Below are 20,000 nucleotides of genomic sequence, written 5' to 3' on the forward strand. Positions count from 1 at the left end.
TAGTACTGGGGAGAGAGAGAGAGGGCACAGTGTCCAGTGCCGGGGAGAGAGAGAGAGGGAGCACAGTGTTCAGTACCGGGGAGAGAGAGAGGGAGAGAGAGCACGGTGTTCAGTACCGGGGAGAGAGAGAGAGAGAGAGGGCATTTTGTTCAGTACCAGGGAGAGAGAGAGAGAGAGAGGGCACGGTGTTCAGTACCAGGGAGAGAGAGAGGGCATGGTGTTCAGTACCGGGGAGAGAGAGAGGGCACAGTGTTCAGTACCGGGGAGAGAGAGAGGGAGAGGGCACGGTGTTCAGTACCGGGGAGAGAGAGAGAGAGAGAGAGAGTGAGCACAGTGTTCAGTACCGGGGAGAGAGAGAGAGAGCACGGTGTTCAGTACCGGGGAGAGAGAGAGAGAGGGCACAGTGTTCAGTACCGGGGAGAGAGAGAGGGCACAGTGTTCAGTACCAGGGAGGGAGAGAGGGAGAGGGCATGGAGTTCAGTACCGGGGGAGAGAGAGAGAGAGAGGGCACAGTGTTCAGTACTGGGGAGAGAGAGAGAGAGAGGGCACGGTGTTCAGTACCGGGGAGAGAGAGAGAGGGCACAGTGTTCAGTACCGGGGAGAGAGAGAGAGGGCACAGTGTTCAGTACCAGGGAGAGAGAGAGAGGGCACAGTGTTCAGTACCAGGGAGAGAGAGAGGGGGCACAGTGTTCAGTACCGGAGAGAGAGAGAGAGAGAGAGGGAGCACAGTGTTCAGTACTGGAGAGAGAGAGAGAGAGAGAGAGGGCACAGTGTTCAGTACCGGGGTTAGAGAGAGAGAGAGAGAGAGAGAGGGCACAGTGTTCAGTACCGGAGAGAGAGAGAGAGGGAGCACAGTGTTCAGTACCGGGGAGAGAGAGAGAGAGAGAGAGAGAGGGCACAGTGTTCAGTACTGGGGAGAGAGAGAGAGAGGGCACAGTGTTCAGTACCGGGGAGAGAGAGAGAGGGCACAGTGTTCAGTGCAGGAGAGAGAGAGAGAGAGAGGGCACAGTGTTCAGTACTGGGGAGAGAGAGAGAGAGGGCACGGTGTTCAGTACCGGGGAGAGAGAGAGGGCACGGTGTTCAGTACCGGGGAGAGAGAGAGAGGGCACGGTGTTCAGTACCGGGGAGAGAGAGAGAGAGGGCACAGTGTTCAGTACCAGGGAGAGAGAGAGAGAGAGAGGGCACGGTGTTCTGGACCAGGGAGAGAGAGAGAGAGCACGGTGTTCACTACTGGGGAGAGAGATAGAGGGCACGGTGATCAGTACCGGGGAGAGAGAGAGGGGGGGCACGGTGTTCAGTATCAGGGAGAGAGAGAGAGAGAGAGCACGGTTTTCAGTACCGGAGAGAGAGAGGGCACGGTTTTCAGTACCGGAGAGAGAGAGGGCACGGTTTTCAGTACCGGAGAGAGAGAGGGCACGGTTTTCAGTACCGGAGAGAGAGAGAGGGCTCGGTTTTCAGTACCGGAGAGAGAGAGGGCACGGTTTTCAGTACCGGAGAGAGAGAGGGCACGGTTTTCAGTACCGGAGAGAGAGAGGGCACGGTTTTCAGTACCGGAGAGAGAGAGGGCACGGTGTTCAGTACCAGGGAGAGAGAGAGAGCGAGAGGGCACGGTGTTCAGTACCGGGGAGAGAGAGAGAGAGAGGGCACGGTGTTCAGTACCAGGGAGAGAGAGAGAGAGAGAGAGAGAGGGCACGGTGTTCAGTACCGGGGAGAGAGAGAGAGAGAGAGGGCACGGTGTTCAGTACCGGGGAGAGAGGGAGAGGCTACGGTGTTCAGTACCGGAGAGAGAGAGGGCACGGTTTTTAGTACTGGGGAGAGAGAGAGAGGGCACAGTGTCCAGTGCCGGGGAGAGAGAGAGAGGGAGCACAGTGTTCAGTACCGGGGAGAGAGAGAGGGAGAGAGAGCACGGTGTTCAGTACCGGGGAGAGAGAGAGAGAGGGCATTTTGTTCAGTACCAGGGAGAGAGAGAGAGAGAGGGCACGGTGTTCAGTACCAGGGAGAGAGAGAGAGAGGGCACGGTGTTCAGTACCAGGGAGAGAGAGAGGGCACGGTGTTCAGTACCGGGGAGAGAGAGAGAGAGAGGGCACGGTGTTCAGTACCGGGGAGAGAGGGAGAGGCTACGGTGTTCAGTACCGGAGAGAGAGAGGGCACGGTGTTTAGTACTGGGGAGAGAGAGAGAGGGCACAGTGTCCAGTACCGGGGAGAGAGAGAGATTGAGCACAGTGTTCAGTACCGGGAGAGAGAGAGGGAGAGAGAGCACGGTGTTCAGTACTGGGGGGAGAGAGAGAGAGAGGACACGGTTTTCAGTACCGGGGAGAGAGAGAGAGAGAGGGCACGGTGTTCAGTACCGGGGAGAGAGTGAGAGAGAGAGGGCACAGTGTTCTGTACCGGAGAGAGAGCGAGAGAGCACGGCGTTCAGTCCGGGGAGAGAGAGAGAGGGCACGGTGTTCAGTACCGGGGAGAGAGAGAGAGAGAGAGGGCACGGTGTTCAGTACCGGGGAGAGAGAGAGAGAGAGGGCACGGTGTTCAGTACCGGGGAGAGAGTGAGAGAGAGAGGGCACGGTGTTCAGTACCGGAGAGAGAGAGGGCACGGTGTTCAGTACCGGAGAGAGAGAGGGCACGGTGTTCAGTACCGGAGAGAGAGAGGGCACGGTGTTCAGTACCGGGGAGAGAGGGCACGGTGTTCAGTACCGGGGAGAGAGTGAGAGAGAGAGGGCACGGTGTTCAGTACCGGGGAGAGAGAGAGAGAGGGCACGGTGTTCAGTACCGGGGAGAGAGAGAGAGAGGGCACGGTGTTCAGTACCGGGGAGAGAGAGAGAGAGAGGGCACAGTGTTCAGTACCGGGGGGAGAGAGAGAGAGAGAGAGGGCACAGTGTTCAGTACCGGGGAGAGAGAGAGAGGGCACAGTGTTCAGTACTGGTGAGAGAGAGAGAGAGGGCACAGTGTTCAGTACTGGTGAGAGAGAGAGAGAGGGCACAGTGTTCAGTACCGGGGAGAGAGAGAGAGAGAGGGAGCACAGTGTTCAGTACCGGGGAGAGAGAGAGAGAGAGAGAGAGAGGGCACAGTGTTCAGTTCCGGAGAGAGAGAGAGAGAGAGGGAGCACAGTGTTCAGTACCGGGGAGAGAGAGAGAGAGAGAGAGAGAGGGCACAGTGTTCAGTACTGGGGAGAGAGAGAGAGGGCACAGTGTTCAGTACTGGGGAGAGAGAGAGAGGGCACAGTGTTCAGTACCGGGGAGAGAGAGAGAGGGCACAGTGTTCAGTGCAGGAGAGAGAGAGAGAGAGAGAGGGCACAGTGTTCAGTACCGGGGTGAGAGAGTGAGGGCACAGTGTTCAGTACCGGGGAGAGAGAAAGAGAGAGAGGGCACAGTGTTCAGTACCGGGGAGAGAGAGAGAGAGAGAGAGAGAGGGCACAGTGTTCAGTACCGGATAGAGAGAGAGAGAGAGAGGGCACAGTGTTCAGTACTGGGGAGAGAGAGAGAGAGGGCACAGTGTTCAGTACTGGGGAGAGAGAGAGAGAGGGCACAGTGTTCAGTACTGGGGAGAGAGAGAGATAGAGGGCACAGTGTTCAGTACCAGGGAGTGAGAGAGGGCACGGTGTTCAGTACCGGTGAGAGAGAGGGAGGGCACGGTGTTCAGTACCGGGGAAAGAGTGAGAGAGGGCACGGTGTTCAGTACCGGGGAGAGAGAGAGACGGCACGGTGTTCAGTACCGGGGAGAGAGAGGGCACGGTGTTCAGTACCGGGGAGAGAGAGAGAGGGCACTGTGTTCAGTACCGGGGAGAGAGAGAGAGGGCACTGTGTTCAGTACCGGGGAGAGAGAGAGGGTACGGTGTTCAGTACCGGGGAGAGAGAGAGGGCACGTTGTTCAGTACCGGGGAGAGAGAGAGAGGGCACGGTGTTCAGTACCGGGGAGAGAGTGAGATAGGGCACAGTGTTCAGTACTGGAGAGAGAGAGAGAGAGAGGGCACAGTGTTCAGTACCAGGGAGAGAGAGAGAGAGGGCACTGTGTTCTGGACCAGGGAGAGAGAGAGAGGGCACGGTGTTCAGTACCGGGGAGAGAGAGAGGGGGCACGGTGTTCAGTACCAGGGAGAGAGAGAGAGGGCACGGTGTTCAGTACCGGGGAGAGAGGGAGAGGCTACGGTGTTCAGTACCGGAGAGAGAGGGGGCACGGTTTTTAGTACTGGGGAGAGAGAGAGAGGGCACAGTGTCCAGTGCCGGGGAGAGAGAGAGAGGGAGCACAGTGTTCAGTACCGGGGAGAGAGAGAGGGAGAGAGAGCACGGTGTTCAGTACCGGGGAGAGAGAGAGAGAGAGGGCATTTTGTTCAGTACCAGGGAGAGAGAGAGAGAGAGAGGGCACGGTGTTCAGTACCAGGGAGAGAGAGAGAGAGGGCACGGTGTTCAGTACCAGGGAGAGAGAGAGAGAGAGAGGGCACGGTGTTCAGTACCAGGGAGAGAGAGAGAGAGGGCACGGTGTTCAGTACCAGGGAGAGAGAGAGGGCACGGTGTTCAGTACCGGGGAGAGAGAGAGGGCACGGTGTTCAGTACCAGGGAGAGAGAGAGAGAGAGGGCACGGTGTTCAGTACCGGGGAGAGAGGGAGAGGCTACGGTGTTCAGTACCGGAGAGAGAGAGGGCACGGTGTTTAGTACTGGGGAGAGAGAGAGAGGGCACAGTGTCCAGTACCGGGGAGAGAGAGAGAGGGAGCACAGTGTTCAGTACCGGGGAGAGAGAGAGGGAGAGAGAGCATGGTGTTCAGTACTGGGGAGAGAGAGAGAGAGGGCACGGTGTTCAGTACCAGGGAGAGAGAGAGAGAGGGCACGGTGTTCAGTACCGGGGAGAGAGAGAGGGCACAGTGTTCTGTACCGGAGAGAGAGCGAGAGAGCACGGCGTTCAGTCCGGGGAGAGAGAGAGAGGGCACAGTGTTCAGTACCAGGGAGAGAGGGCACGGTGTTCAGTACCGGGGAGAGAGAGAGAGGGCACGGTGTTCAGTACCGGGGAGAGAGAGAGAGAGAGGGCATGGTGTTCAGTACCGGGGAGAGAGAGAGAGAGAGGGCACGGTGTTCAGTACCGGGGAGAGAGTGAGAGAGAGAGGGCACGGTGTTCAGTACCGGAGAGAGAGAGGGCACGGTGTTCAGTACCGGAGAGAGAGAGGGCACGGTGTTCAGTACCGGAGAGAGAGAGGGCACGGTGTTCAGTACCGGAGAGAGAGAGGGCACGGTGTTCAGTACCGGGGAGAGAGGGCACGGTGTTCAGTACCGGGGAGAGAGTGAGAGAGAGAGGGCACGGTGTTCAGTACCGGGGAGAGAGAGAGAGAGGGCACGGTGTTCAGTACCGGGGAGAGAGAGAGAGAGAGAGGGCACAGTGTTCAGTACCGGGGGGAGAGAGAGAGAGAGAGAGAGGGCACAGTGTTCAGTACCGGGGAGAGAGAGAGAGGGCACAGTGTTCAGTACTGGTGAGAGAGAGAGAGAGGGCACAGTGTTCAGTACCGGGGAGAGAGAGAGAGAGAGAGGGAGCACAGTGTTCAGTCCTGGGGAGAGAGAGAGAGAGGGCACAGTGTTCAGTACTGGGGAGAGAGAGAGAGAGGGCACAGTGTTCAGTACTGGGGAGAGAGAGAGATAGAGGGCACAGTGTTCAGTACCAGGGAGTGAGAGAGGGCACGGTGTTCAGTACCGGTGAGAGAGAGGGAGGGCACGGTGTTCAGTACCGGGGAAAGAGTGAGAGAGGGCACGGTGTTCAGTACCGGGGAGAGAGAGAGACGGCACGGTGTTCAGTACCGGGGAGATAGAGGGCACGGTGTTCAGTACCGGGGAGAGAGAGAGAGGGCACTGTGTTCAGTACCGGGGAGAGAGAGAGAGGGCACTGTGTTCAGTACCGGGGAGAGAGAGAGGGTACTGTGTTCAGTACCGGGGAGAGAGAGAGGGCACGTTGTTCAGTACCGGGGAGAGAGAGAGAGGGCACGGTGTTCAGTACCGGGGAGAGAGTGAGATAGGGCACAGTGTTCAGTACTGGAGAGAGAGAGAGAGAGAGAGGGCACAGTGTTCCGTACCAGTGAGAGAGAGAGAGAGGGCACGGTGTTCTGGACCAGGGAGAGAGAGAGAGGGCACGGTGTTCCGTACCGGGGAGAGAGAGAGGGGGCACGGTGTTCAGTACCAGGGAGAGAGAGAGAGAGAGAGAGAGAGGGCACGGTGTTCAGTACCGGGGAGAGAGAGAGAGAGAGAGGGCACGGTGTTCAGTACCGGGGAGAGAGGGAGAGGCTACGGTGTTCAGTACCGGAGAGAGAGAGGGCACGGTTTTTAGTACTGGGGAGAGAGAGAGAGGGCACAGTGTCCAGTGCCGGGGAGAGAGAGAGAGGGAGCACAGTGTTCAGTACCGGGGAGAGAGAGAGGGAGAGAGAGCACGGTGTTCAGTACCGGGGAGAGAGAGAGAGAGGGCATTTTGTTCAGTACCAGGGAGAGAGAGAGAGAGAGGGCACGGTGTTCAGTACCAGGGAGAGAGAGAGAGAGGGCACGGTGTTCAGTACCAGGGAGAGAGAGAGGGCACGGTGTTCAGTACCAGGGAGAGAGAGAGAGAGAGGGCACGGTGTTCAGTACCGGGGAGAGAGGGAGAGGCTACGGTGTTCAGTACCGGAGAGAGAGAGGGCACGGTGTTTAGTACTGGGGAGAGAGAGAGAGGGCACAGTGTCCAGTACCGGGGAGAGAGAGAGATTGAGCACAGTGTTCAGTACCGGGAGAGAGAGAGGGAGAGAGAGCACGGTGTTCAGTACTGGGGGGAGAGAGAGAGAGAGGGCACGGTTTTCAGTACCGGGGAGAGAGAGAGAGAGAGGGCACGGTGTTCAGTACCAGGGAGAGAGTGAGAGAGAGAGGGCACAGTGTTCTGTACCGGAGAGAGAGCGAGAGAGCACGGCGTTCAGTCCGGGGAGAGAGAGAGAGGGCACGGTGTTCAGTACCGGGGAGAGAGAGAGAGAGAGAGGGCACGGTGTTCAGTACCGGGGAGAGAGAGAGAGAGAGGGCACGGTGTTCAGTACCGGGGAGAGAGTGAGAGAGAGAGGGCACGGTGTTCAGTACCGGAGAGAGAGAGGGCACGGTGTTCAGTACCGGAGAGAGAGAGGGCACGGTGTTCAGTACCGGAGAGAGAGAGGGCACGGTGTTCAGTACCGGGGAGAGAGGGCACGGTGTTCAGTACCGGGGAGAGAGTGAGAGAGAGAGGGCACGGTGTTCAGTACCGGGGAGAGAGAGAGAGAGGGCACGGTGTTCAGTACCGGGGAGAGAGAGAGAGAGAGGGCACGGTGTTCAGTACCGGGGAGAGAGAGAGAGAGAGGGCACAGTGTTCAGTACCGGGGGGAGAGAGAGAGAGAGAGAGGGCACAGTGTTCAGTACCGGGGAGAGAGAGAGAGAGGGCACAGTGTTCAGTACTGGTGAGAGAGAGAGAGAGAGGGCACAGTGTTCAGTACTGGTGAGAGAGAGAGAGAGGGCACAGTGTTCAGTACCGGGGAGAGAGAGAGAGAGAGGGAGCACAGTGTTCAGTACCGGGGAGAGAGAGAGAGAGAGAGAGAGAGGGCACAGTGTTCAGTTCCGGAGAGAGAGAGAGAGAGAGAGGGAGCACAGTGTTCAGTACCGGGGAGAGAGAGAGAGAGAGAGAGAGAGGGCACAGTGTTCAGTACTGGGGAGAGAGAGAGAGGGCACAGTGTTCAGTACTGGGGAGAGAGAGAGAGGGCACAGTGTTCAGTACCGGGGAGAGAGAGAGAGGGCACAGTGTTCAGTGCAGGAGAGAGAGAGAGAGAGAGAGGGCACAGTGTTCAGTACCGGGGTGAGAGAGTGAGGGCACAGTGTTCAGTACCGGGGAGAGAGAAAGAGAGAGAGGGCACAGTGTTCAGTACCGGGGAGAGAGAGAGAGAGAGAGAGAGAGGGCACAGTGTTCAGTACCGGATAGAGAGAGAGAGAGAGAGGGCACAGTGTTCAGTACTGGGGAGAGAGAGAGAGAGGGCACAGTGTTCAGTACTGGGGAGAGAGAGAGAGAGGGCACAGTGTTCAGTACTGGGGAGAGAGAGAGATAGAGGGCACAGTGTTCAGTACCAGGGAGTGAGAGAGGGCACGGTGTTCAGTACCGGTGAGAGAGAGGGAGGGCACGGTGTTCAGTACCGGGGAAAGAGTGAGAGAGGGCACGGTGTTCAGTACCGGGGAGAGAGAGAGACGGCACGGTGTTCAGTACCGGGGAGAGAGAGGGCACGGTGTTCAGTACCGGGGAGAGAGAGAGAGGGCACTGTGTTCAGTACCGGGGAGAGAGAGAGAGGGCACTGTGTTCAGTACCGGGGAGAGAGAGAGGGTACGGTGTTCAGTACCGGGGAGAGAGAGAGGGCACGTTGTTCAGTACCGGGGAGAGAGAGAGAGGGCACGGTGTTCAGTACCGGGGAGAGAGTGAGATAGGGCACAGTGTTCAGTACTGGAGAGAGAGAGAGAGAGAGGGCACAGTGTTCAGTACCAGGGAGAGAGAGAGAGAGGGCACTGTGTTCTGGACCAGGGAGAGAGAGAGAGGGCACGGTGTTCAGTACCGGGGAGAGAGAGAGGGGGCACGGTGTTCAGTACCAGGGAGAGAGAGAGAGGGCACGGTGTTCAGTACCGGGGAGAGAGGGAGAGGCTACGGTGTTCAGTACCGGAGAGAGAGGGGGCACGGTTTTTAGTACTGGGGAGAGAGAGAGAGGGCACAGTGTCCAGTGCCGGGGAGAGAGAGAGAGGGAGCACAGTGTTCAGTACCGGGGAGAGAGAGAGGGAGAGAGAGCACGGTGTTCAGTACCGGGGAGAGAGAGAGAGAGAGGGCATTTTGTTCAGTACCAGGGAGAGAGAGAGAGAGAGAGGGCACGGTGTTCAGTACCAGGGAGAGAGAGAGAGAGGGCACGGTGTTCAGTACCAGGGAGAGAGAGAGGGCACGGTGTTCAGTACCGGGGAGAGAGAGAGGGCACGGTGTTCAGTACCAGGGAGAGAGAGAGAGAGAGGGCACGGTGTTCAGTACCGGGGAGAGAGGGAGAGGCTACGGTGTTCAGTACCGGAGAGAGAGAGGGCACGGTGTTTAGTACTGGGGAGAGAGAGAGAGGGCACAGTGTCCAGTACCGGGGAGAGAGAGAGAGGGAGCACAGTGTTCAGTACCGGGGAGAGAGAGAGGGAGAGAGAGCATGGTGTTCAGTACTGGGGAGAGAGAGAGAGAGGGCACGGTGTTCAGTACCAGGGAGAGAGAGAGAGAGGGCACGGTGTTCAGTACCGGGGAGAGAGAGAGGGCACAGTGTTCTGTACCGGAGAGAGAGCGAGAGAGCACGGCGTTCAGTCCGGGGAGAGAGAGAGAGGGCACAGTGTTCAGTACCAGGGAGAGAGGGCACGGTGTTCAGTACCGGGGAGAGAGAGAGAGGGTACGGTGTTCAGTACCGGGGAGAGAGAGAGAGAGAGGGCATGGTGTTCAGTACCGGGGAGAGAGAGAGAGAGAGGGCACGGTGTTCAGTACCGGGGAGAGAGTGAGAGAGAGAGGGCACGGTGTTCAGTACCGGAGAGAGAGAGGGCACGGTGTTCAGTACCGGAGAGAGAGAGGGCACGGTGTTCAGTACCGGAGAGAGAGAGGGCACGGTGTTCAGTACCGGAGAGAGAGAGGGCACGGTGTTCAGTACCGGGGAGAGAGGGCACGGTGTTCAGTACCGGGGAGAGAGTGAGAGAGAGAGGGCACGGTGTTCAGTACCGGGGAGAGAGAGAGAGAGGGCACGGTGTTCAGTACCGGGGAGAGAGAGAGAGAGAGAGGGCACAGTGTTCAGTACCGGGGGGAGAGAGAGAGAGAGAGAGAGGGCACAGTGTTCAGTACCGGGGAGAGAGAGAGAGGGCACAGTGTTCAGTACTGGTGAGAGAGAGAGAGAGGGCACAGTGTTCAGTACCGGGGAGAGAGAGAGAGAGAGAGGGAGCACAGTGTTCAGTCCTGGGGAGAGAGAGAGAGAGGGCACAGTGTTCAGTACTGGGGAGAGAGAGAGAGAGGGCACAGTGTTCAGTACTGGGGAGAGAGAGAGATAGAGGGCACAGTGTTCAGTACCAGGGAGTGAGAGAGGGCACGGTGTTCAGTACCGGTGAGAGAGAGGGAGGGCACGGTGTTCAGTACCGGGGAAAGAGTGAGAGAGGGCACGGTGTTCAGTACCGGGGAGAGAGAGAGACGGCACGGTGTTCAGTACCGGGGAGATAGAGGGCACGGTGTTCAGTACCGGGGAGAGAGAGAGAGGGCACTGTGTTCAGTACCGGGGAGAGAGAGAGAGGGCACTGTGTTCAGTACCGGGGAGAGAGAGAGGGTACTGTGTTCAGTACCGGGGAGAGAGAGAGGGCACGTTGTTCAGTACCGGGGAGAGAGAGAGAGGGCACGGTGTTCAGTACCGGGGAGAGAGTGAGATAGGGCACAGTGTTCAGTACTGGAGAGAGAGAGAGAGAGAGAGGGCACAGTGTTCCGTACCAGTGAGAGAGAGAGAGAGGGCACGGTGTTCTGGACCAGGGAGAGAGAGAGAGGGCACGGTGTTCCGTACCGGGGAGAGAGAGAGGGGGCACGGTGTTCAGTACCAGGGAGAGAGAGAGAGAGAGAGAGAGAGAGAGAGGGCACGGTGTTCAGTACCGGGGAGAGAGAGAGAGAGAGGGCACGGTGTTCAGTACCGGGGAGAGAGGGAGAGGCTACGGTGTTCAGTACCGGAGAGAGAGGGGGCACGGTTTTTAGTACTGGGGAGAGAGAGAGAGGGCACAGTGTCCAGTGCCGGGGAGAGAGAGAGAGGGAGCACAGTGTTCAGTACCGGGGAGAGAGAGAGGGAGAGAGAGCACGGTGTTCAGTACCGGGGAAAGAGAGAGAGAGAGGGCATTTTGTTCAGTACCAGGGAGAGAGAGAGAGAGAGAGGGCACGGTGTTCAGTACCAGGGAGAGAGAGAGAGAGGGCACGGTGTTCAGTACCAGGGAGAGAGAGAGGGCACGGTGTTCAGTACCGGGGAGAGAGGGAGAGGCTACGGTGTTCAGTACCGGAGAGAGAGAGGGCACGGTGTTTAGTACTGGGGAGAGAGAGAGAGGGCACAGTGTCCAGTACCGGGGAGAGAGAGAGAGGGAGCACAGTGTTCAGTACCGGGGAGAGAGAGAGGGAGAGAGAGCACGGTGTTCAGTACTGGGGAGAGAGAGAGAGAGGGCACGGTGTTCAGTACCAGGGAGAGAGAGAGAGAGGGCACGGTGTTCAGTACCGGGGAGAGAGAGAGGGCACAGTGTTCTGTACCGGAGAGAGAGCGAGAGAGCACGGCGTTCAGTCCGGGGAGAGAGAGAGGGCACAGTGTTCAGTACCAGGGAGAGAGGGCACGGTGTTCAGTACCGGGGAGAGAGAGAGAGGGCACGGTGTTCAGTACCGGGGAGAGAGAGAGAGAGAGGGCACGGTGTTCAGTACCGGGGAGAGAGAGAGAGAGAGGGCACGGTGTTCAGTACCGGGGAGAGAGTGAGAGAGAGAGGGCACGGTGCTCAGTACCGGAGAGAGAGAGGGCACGGTGTTCAGTACCGGAGAGAGCACGGTGTTCAGTACCGGAGAGAGAGAGGGCACGGTGTTCAGTACCGGAGAGAGAGAGGGCACGGTGTTCAGTACCGGAGAGAGAGAGGGCACGGTGTTCAGTACCGGGGAGAGAGGGCACGGTGTTCAGTACCGGGGAGAGAGTGAGAGAGAGAGGGCACGGTGTTCAGTACCGGGGAGAGAGTGAGAGAGAGAGGGCACGGTGTTCAGTACCGGGGAGAGAGAGAGAGAGAGGGCACAGTGTTCAGTACCGGGGGGAGAGAGAGAGAGAGAGAGGGCACAGTGTTCAGTACCGGGGAGAGAGAGAGAGGGCACAGTGTTCAGTACTGGTGAGAGAGAGAGAGAGGGCACAGTGTTCAGTACCGGGGAGAGAGAGAGAGAGAGAGAGAGCACAGTGTTCAGTACCGGGGAGAGAGAGAGAGAGAGAGAGAGAGAGGGCACAGTGTTCAGATCCGGAGAGAGAGAGAGAGAGAGGGAGCACAGTGTTCAGTACCGGGGAGAGAGAGAGAGAGAGAGAGAGAGAGAGCACAGTGTTCAGTACTGGGGAGAGAGAGAGAGGGCACAGTGTTCAGTACTGGGGAGAGAGAGAGAGGGCACAGTGTTCAGTGCAGGAGAGAGAGAGAGAGAGAGGGCACAGTGTTCAGTACCGGGGAGAGAGAGTGAGGGCACAGTGTTCAGTACCGGGGAGAGAGAAAGAGAGAGAGGGCACAGTGTTCAGTACCGGGGAGACAGAGAGAGAGAGAGAGAGGACACAGTGTTCAGTACCGGATAGAGAGAGAGAGAGAGGGCACAGTGTTCAGTACTGGGGAGAGAGAGAGAGAGGACACAGTGTTCAGTACTGGGGAGAGAGAGAGAGAGGGCACAGTGTTCAGTACTGGGGAGAGAGAGAGATAGAGGGCACAGTGTTCAGTACCAGGGAGTGAGAGAAGGCACGGTGTTCAGTACCGGTGAGAGAGAGGGAGGGCACGGTGTTCAGTACCGGGGAAAGAGTGAGAGAGGGCACGGTGTTCAGTACCGGGGAGAGAGAGAGACGGCACGGTGTTCAGTACCGGGGAGAGAGAGGGCACGGTGTTCAGTACCGGGGAGAGAGAGAGAGGGCACTGTGTTCAGTACCGGGGAGAGAGAGAGGGTACGGTGTTCAGTACCGGGGAGAGAGAGAGAGGGCACGGTGTTCAGTACCGGGGAGAGAGTGAGATAGGGCACAGTGTTCAGTACTGGAGAGAGAGAGAGAGAGAGAGGGCACAGTGTTCAGTACCAGGGAGATAGAGAGAGAGGGCACGGTGTTCTGGACCAGGGAGAGAGAGAGAGGGCACGGTGTTCAGTACCGGGGAGAGAGAGAGGGGGCACGGTGTTCAGTACCAGGGAGAGAGAGAGAGAGAGAGAGAGAGAGAGAGAGAGAGAGAGGGCACGGTGTTCAGTACCGGAGAGAGAGAGGGCACGGTGTTCAGTACCGGAGAGAGAGAGGGCACGGTTTTTAGTACTGGGGAGAGAGAGAGAGGGCACAGTGTCCAGTGCCGGGGAGAGAGAGAGAGGGAGCACAGTGTTCAGTACCGGGGAGAGAGAGAGGGAGAGAGAGCACGGTGTTCAGTACCGGGGAGAGAGAGAGAGAGGGCATTTTGTTCAGTACCAGGGAGAGAGAGAGAGAGAGGGCACGGTGTTCAGTACCAGGGAGAGAGAGAGAGAGGGCACGGTGTTCAGTACCAGTGAGAGAGAGAGGGCACGGTGTTCAGTACCGGGGAGAGAGAGAGAGAGAGGGCACGGTGTTCAGTACCGGGGAGAGAGGGAGAGGCTACGGTGTTCAGTACCAGAGAGAGAGAGGGCACGGTGTTTAGTACTGGGGAGAGAGAGAGAGGGCACAGTGTCCAGTACCGGGGAGAGAGAGAGATTGAGCACAGTGTTCAATACCGGGGAGAGAGAGAGGGAGAGAGAGCACGGTGTTCAGTACTGGGGGGAGAGAGAGAGAGAGGGCACGGTGTTCAGTACCGGGGACAGAGAGAGAGAGAGGGCACGGTGTTCAGTACCGGGGAGAGAGTGAGAGAGAGAGGGCACAGTGTTCTGTACCGGAGAGAGAGCGAGAGAGCACGGCGTTCAGTCTGGGGAGAGAGAGGGCACGGTGTTCAGTACCGGGGAGAGAGAGAGAGAGAGGGCACGGTGTTCAGTACCGGGGAGAGAGAGAGAGAGAGGGCACGGTGTTCAGTACCGGGGAGAGAGTGAGAGAGAGAGGGCACGGTGTTCAGTACCGGAGAGAGAGAGGGCACGGTGTTCAGTACCGGAGAGAGAGAGGGCACGGTGTTCAGTACCGGAGAGAGAGAGGGCACGGTGTTCAGTACCGGGGAGAGAGGGCACGGTGTTCAGTACCGGGGAGAGAGTGAGAGAGAGAGGGCACGGTGTTCAGTACCGGGGAGAGAGAGAGAGAGGGCACGGTGTTCAGTACCGGGGAGAGAGAGAGAGAGGGCACGGTGTCCAGTACCGGGGAGAGAGAGAGAGAGAGGGCACAGTGTTCAGTACCGGGGGGAGAGAGAGAGAGAGAGAGGGCACAGTGTTCAGTACCGGGGAGAGAGAGAGAGGGCACAGTGTTCAGTACTGGTGAGAGAGAGAGAGAGGGCACAGTGTTCAGTACTGGTGAGAGAGAGAGAGAGGGCACAGTGTTCAGTACCGGGGAGAGAGAGAGAGAGAGGGAGCACAGTGTTCAGTACCGGGGAGAGAGAGAGAGAGAGAGGGCACAGTGTTCAGTTCCGGAGAGAGAGAGAGAGAGAGGGAGCACAGTGTTCAGTACCGGGGAGAGAGAGAGAGAGAGAGAGAGAGGGCACAGTGTTCAGTACTGGGGAGAGAGAGAGAGGGCACAGTGTTCAGTACTGGGGAGAGAGAGAGAGGGCACAGTGTTCAGTACCGGGGAGAGAGAGAGAGGGCACAGTGTTCAGTGCAGGAGAGAGAGAGAGAGAGAGAGAGAGAGGGCACAGTGTTCAGTACCGGGGTGAGAGAGTGAGGGCACAGTGTTCAGTACCGGGGAGAGAGAAAGAGAGAGAGGGCACAGTGTTCAGTACCGGGGAGAGAGAGAGAGAGAGAGAGGGCACAGTGTTCAGTACCGGATAGAGAGAGAGAGAGAGAGGGCACAGTGTTCAGTACTGGGGAGAGAGAGAGAGAGGGCACAGTGTTCAGTACTGGGGAGAGAGAGAGAGAGGGCACAGTGTTCAGTACTGGGGAGAGAGAGAGATAGAGGGCACAGTGTTCAGTACCAGGGAGTGAGAGAGGGCACGGTGTTCAGTACCGGTGAGAGAGAGGGAGGGCACGGTGTTCAGTACCGGGGAAAGAGTGAGAGAGGGCACGGTGTTCAGTACCGGGGAGAGAGAGAGACGGCACGGTGTTCAGTACCGGGGAGAGAGAGAGAGGGCACGGTGTTCAGTACCGGGGAGAGAGAGAGAGGGCACTGTGTTCAGTACCGGGGAGAGAGAGAGAGGGCACTGTGTTCAGTACCGGGGAGAGAGAGAGGGTACGGTGTTCAGTACCGGGGAGAGAGAGAGGGCACGTTGTTCAGTACCGGGGAGAGAGAGAGAGGGCACGGTGTTCAGTACCGGGGAGAGAGTGAGATAGGGCACAGTGTTCAGTACTGGAGAGAGAGAGAGAGAGAGAGAGGGCACAGTGTTCAGTACCAGGGAGAGAGAGAGAGAGGGCACGGTGTTCTGGACCAGGGAGAGAGAGAGAGGGCACGGTGTTCAGTACCGGGGAGAGAGAGAGGGGGCACGGTGTTCAGTACCAGGGAGAGAGAGAGAGAGAGAGAGAGAGAGAGAGAGAGAGGGCACGGTGTTCAGTACCTGGGAGAGAGAGAGAGGGCACGGTGTTCAGTACCGGGGAGAGAGGGAGAGGCTACGGTGTTCAGTACCGGAGAGAGAGGGGGCACGGTTTTTAGTACTGGGGAGAGAGAGGGCACAGTGTCCAGTGCCGGGGAGAGAGAGAGAGGGAGCACAGTGTTCAGTACCGGGGAGAGAGAGAGGGAGAGAGAGCACGGTGTTCAGTACCGGGGAGAGAGAGAGAGAGAGGGCATTTTGTTCAGTACCAGGGAGAGAGAGAGAGAGAGAGAGGGCACGGTGTTCAGTACCAGGGAGAGAGAGAGAGAGGGCACGGTGTTCAGTACCAGGGAGAGAGAGAGGGCACGGTGTTCAGTACCGGGGAGAGAGAGAGGGCACGGTGTTCAGTACCAGGGAGAGAGAGAGAGAGAGGGCACGGTGTTCAGTACCGGGGAGAGAGGGAGAGGCTACGGTGTTCAGTACCGGAGAGAGAGAGGGCACGGTGTTTAGTACTGGGGAGAGAGAGAGAGGGCACAGTGTCCAGTACCGGGGAGAGAGAGAGAGGGAGCACAGTGTTCAGTACCGGGGAGAGAGAGAGGGAGAGAGAGCATGGTGTTCAGTACTGGGGAGAGAGAGAGAGAGGGCACGGTGTTCAGTACCAGGGAGAGAGAGAGAGAGGGCACGGTGTTCAGTACCGGGGAGAGAGAGAGGGCACAGTGTTCTGTACCGGAGAGAGAGCGAGAGAGCACGGCGTTCAGTCCGGGGAGAGAGAGAGAGGGCACAGTGTTCAGTACCAGGGAGAGAGGGCACGGTGTTCAGTACCGGGGAGAGAGAGAGAGGGCACGGTGTTCAGTACCGGGGAGAGAGAGAGAGAGAGGGCATGGTGTTCAGTACCGGGGAGAGAGAGAGAGAGAGAGGGCACGGTGTTCAGTACCGGGGAGAGAGTGAGAGAGAGAGGGCACGGTGTTCAGTACCGGAGAGAGAGAGGGCACGGTGTTCAGTACCGGAGAGAGAGAGGCCACGGTGTTCAGTACCGGAGAGAGAGAGGGCACGGTGTTCAGTACCGGAGAGAGAGAGGGCACGGTGTTCAGTACCGGAGAGAGAGAGGGCACGGTGTTCAGTACCGGGGAGAGAGGGCACGGTGTTCAGTACCGGGGAGAGAGTGAGAGAGAGAGGGCACGGTGTTCAGTACCGGGGAGAGAGAGAGAGAGGGCACGGTGTTCAGTACCGGGGAGAGAGAGAGAGGGCACAGTGTTCAGTACCGGGGGGAGAGAGAGAGAGAGAGAGAGGGCACAGTGTTCAGTACCGGGGAGAGAGAGAGAGAGGGCACAGTGTTCAGTACTGGTGAGAGAGAGAGAGAGGGCACAGTGTTCAGTACCGGGGAGAGAGAGAGAGAGAGGGAGCACAGTGTTCAGTCCTGGGGAGAGAGAGAGAGAGGGCACAGTGTTCAGTACTGGGGAGAGAGAGAGAGAGGGCACAGTGTTCAGTACTGGGGAGAGAGAGAGATAGAGGGCACAGTGTTCAGTACCAGGGAGTGAGAGAGGGCACGGTGTTCAGTACCGGTGAGAGAGAGGGAGGGCACGGTGTTCAGTACCGGGGAAAGAGTGAGAGAGGGCACGGTGTTCAGTACCGGGGAGAGAGAGAGACGGCACGGTGTTCAGTACCGGGGAGAGAGAGGGCACGGTGTTCAGTACCGGGGAGAGAGAGAGAGGGCACTGTGTTCAGTACCGGGGAGAGAGAGAGAGGGCACTGTGTTCAGTACCGGGGAGAGAGAGAGGGTACGGTGTTCAGTACCGGGGAGAGAGAGAGGGCACGTTGTTCAGTACCGGGGAGAGAGAGAGAGGGCACGGTGTTCAGTACCGGGGAGAGAGTGAGATAGGGCACAGTGTTCAGTACTGGAGAGAGAGAGAGAGAGAGAGGGCACAGTGTTCCGTACCAGTGAGAGAGAGAGAGAGGGCACGGTGTTCTGGACCAGGGAGAGAGAGAGAGGGCACGGTGTTCCGTACCGGGGAGAGAGAGAGGGGGCACGGTGTTCAGTACCAGGGAGAGAGAGAGAGAGAGAGAGAGGGCACGGTGTTCAGTACCGGGGAGAGAGAGAGAGAGAGAGGGCACGGTGTTCAGTACCGGGGAGAGAGGGAGAGGCTACGGTGTTCAGTACCGGAGAGAGAGGGGGCACGGTTTTTAGTACTGGGGAGAGAGAGAGAGGGCACAGTGTCCAGTGCCGGGGAGAGAGAGAGAGGGAGCACAGTGTTCAGTACCGGGGAGAGAGAGAGGGAGAGAGAGCACGGTGTTCAGTACCGGGGAAAGAGAGAGAGAGAGGGCATTTTGTTCAGTACCAGGGAGAGAGAGAGAGAGAGAGGGCACGGTGTTCAGTACCAGGGAGAGAGAGAGAGAGGGCACGGTGTTCAGTACCAGGGAGAGAGAGAGGGCACGGTGTTCAGTACCGGGGAGAGAGGGAGAGGCTACGGTGTTCAGTACCGGAGAGAGAGAGGGCACGGTGTTTAGTACTGGGGAGAGAGAGAGAGGGCACAGTGTCCAGTACCGGGGAGAGAGAGAGAGGGAGCACAGTGTTCAGTACCGGGGAGAGAGAGAGGGAGAGAGAGCACGGTGTTCAGTACTGGGGAGAGAGGGAGAGAGGGCACGGTGTTCAGTACCAGGGAGAGAGAGAGAGAGGGCACGGTGTTCAGTACCGGGGAGAGAGAGAGGGCACAGTGTTCTGTACCGGAGAGAGAGCGAGAGAGCACGGCGTTCAATCCGGGGAGAGAGAGAGGGCACAGTGTTCAGTACCAGGGAGAGAGGGCACGGTGTTCAGTACCGGGGAGAGAGAGAGAGGGCACGGTGTTCAGTACCGGGGAGAGAGAGAGAGAGAGGGCACGGTGTTCAGTACCGGGGAGAGAGAGAGAGAGAGGGCACGGTGTTCAGTACCGGGGAGAGAGTGAGAGAGAGAGGGCACGGTGTTCAGTACCGGAGAGAGAGAGGGCACGTTGTTCAGTACCGGAGAGAGAGAGGGCACGGTGTTCAGTACCGGAGAGAGAGAGGGCACGGTGTTCAGTACCGGGGAGAGAGGGCACGGTGTTCAGTACCGGGGAGAGAGTGAGAGAGAGAGGGCACGGTGTTCAGTACCGGGGAGAGAGAGAGAGAGGGCACGGTGTTCAGTACCGGGGAGAGAGAGAGAGAGAGGGCACAGTGTTCAGTACCGGGGGGAGAGAGAGAGAGAGAGAGAGGGCACAGTGTTCAGTACCGGGGAGAGAGAGAGAGGGCACAGTGTTCAGTACTGGTGAGAGAGAGAGAGAGGGCACAGTGTTCAGTACCGGGGAGAGAGAGAGAGGGAGGGAGCACAGTGTTCAGTACCGGGGAGAGAGAGAGAGAGAGAGAGAGAGAGAGGGCACAGTGTTCAGTTCCGGAGAGAGAGAGAGAGAGAGGGAGCACAGTGTTCAGTACCGGGGAGAGAGAGAGAGAGAGAGAGAGAGAGAGCACAGTGTTCAGTACTGGGGAGAGAGAGAGAGGGCACAGTGTTCAGTACTGGGGAGAGAGAGAGAGGGCACAGTGTTCAGTGCAGGAGAGAGAGAGAGAGAGAGGGCACAGTGTTCAGTACCGGGGAGAGAGAGTGAGGGCACAGTGTTCAGTACCGGGGAGAGAGAAAGAGAGAGAGGGCACAGTGTTCAGTACCGGGGAGAGAGAGAGAGAGAGAGAGAGGACACAGTGTTCAGTACCGGATAGAGAGAGAGAGAGAGGGCACAGTGTTCAGTACTGGGGAGAGAGAGAGAGAGGACACAGTGTTCAGTACTGGGGAGAGAGAGAGAGAGGGCACAGTGTTCAGTACTGGGGAGAGAGAGAGATAGAGGGCACAGTGTTCAGTACCAGGGAGTGAGAGAAGGCACGGTGTTCAGTACCGGTGAGAGAGAGGGAGGGCACGGTGTTCAGTACCGGGGAAAGAGTGAGAGAGGGCACGGTGTTCAGTACCGGGGAGAGAGAGAGACGGCACGGTGTTCAGTACCGGGGAGAGAGAGGGCACGGTGTTCAGTACCGGGGAGAGAGAGAGAGGGCACTGTGTTCAGTACCGGGGAGAGAGAGAGGGTACGGTGTTCAGTACCGGGGAGAGAGTGAGATAGGGCACAGTGTTCAGTACTGGAGAGAGAGAGAGAGAGAGAGGGCACAGTGTTCAGTACCAGGGAGATAGAGAGAGAGGGCACGGTGTTCTGGACCAGGGAGAGAGAGAGAGGGCACGGTGTTCAGTACCGGGGAGAGAGAGAGGGGGCACGGTGTTCAGTACCAGGGAGAGAGAGAGAGAGAGAGAGAGAGAGAGGGCACGGTGTTCAGTACCGGAGAGAGAGAGGGCACGGTGTTCAGTACCGGAGAGAGAGAGGGCACGGTGTTCAGTACCGGAGAGAGAGAGGGCACGGTGTTCAGTACCGGGGAGAGAGAGCACGGTGTTCAGTACCGGGGAGAGAGAGAGAGAGGGCACGGTGTTCAGTACCGGGGAGAGAGAGAGGGCACGGTGTTCAGTACCGGGGAGAGAGAGCACGGTGTTCAGTACCGGGGAGACAGAGGGCACGGTGTTCAGTACCGGGGAGGGAGAGAGGGAGAGGGCACGGTGTTCAGTACCGGGGAGAGAGAGAGGGCACGGTGTTCAGTACCGGGGAGAGAGTGAGGGCACGGTGTTCAGTACCGGGGAG

The 20,000-nt window shown here is 58.4% G+C and overlaps 1 protein-coding gene across 1 annotated transcript in view; it reads left to right on the forward strand.

The window, feature by feature from the left end:
- lig1 (ligase I, DNA, ATP-dependent) overlaps positions 1 to 20,000 on the forward strand; it is a gene marked incomplete at its 5' end in the record, with an annotated part of 298,686 nt that overhangs the window by 28,149 nt on the left and 250,537 nt on the right. The gene's annotated exons all lie outside the window — the stretch shown is intronic.

The sequence above is a fragment of the Carcharodon carcharias genome, assembly GCF_017639515.1.
Source record: "Carcharodon carcharias isolate sCarCar2 chromosome 39 unlocalized genomic scaffold, sCarCar2.pri SUPER_39_unloc_11, whole genome shotgun sequence".
NCBI lineage: Eukaryota > Metazoa > Chordata > Chondrichthyes > Lamniformes > Lamnidae > Carcharodon > Carcharodon carcharias.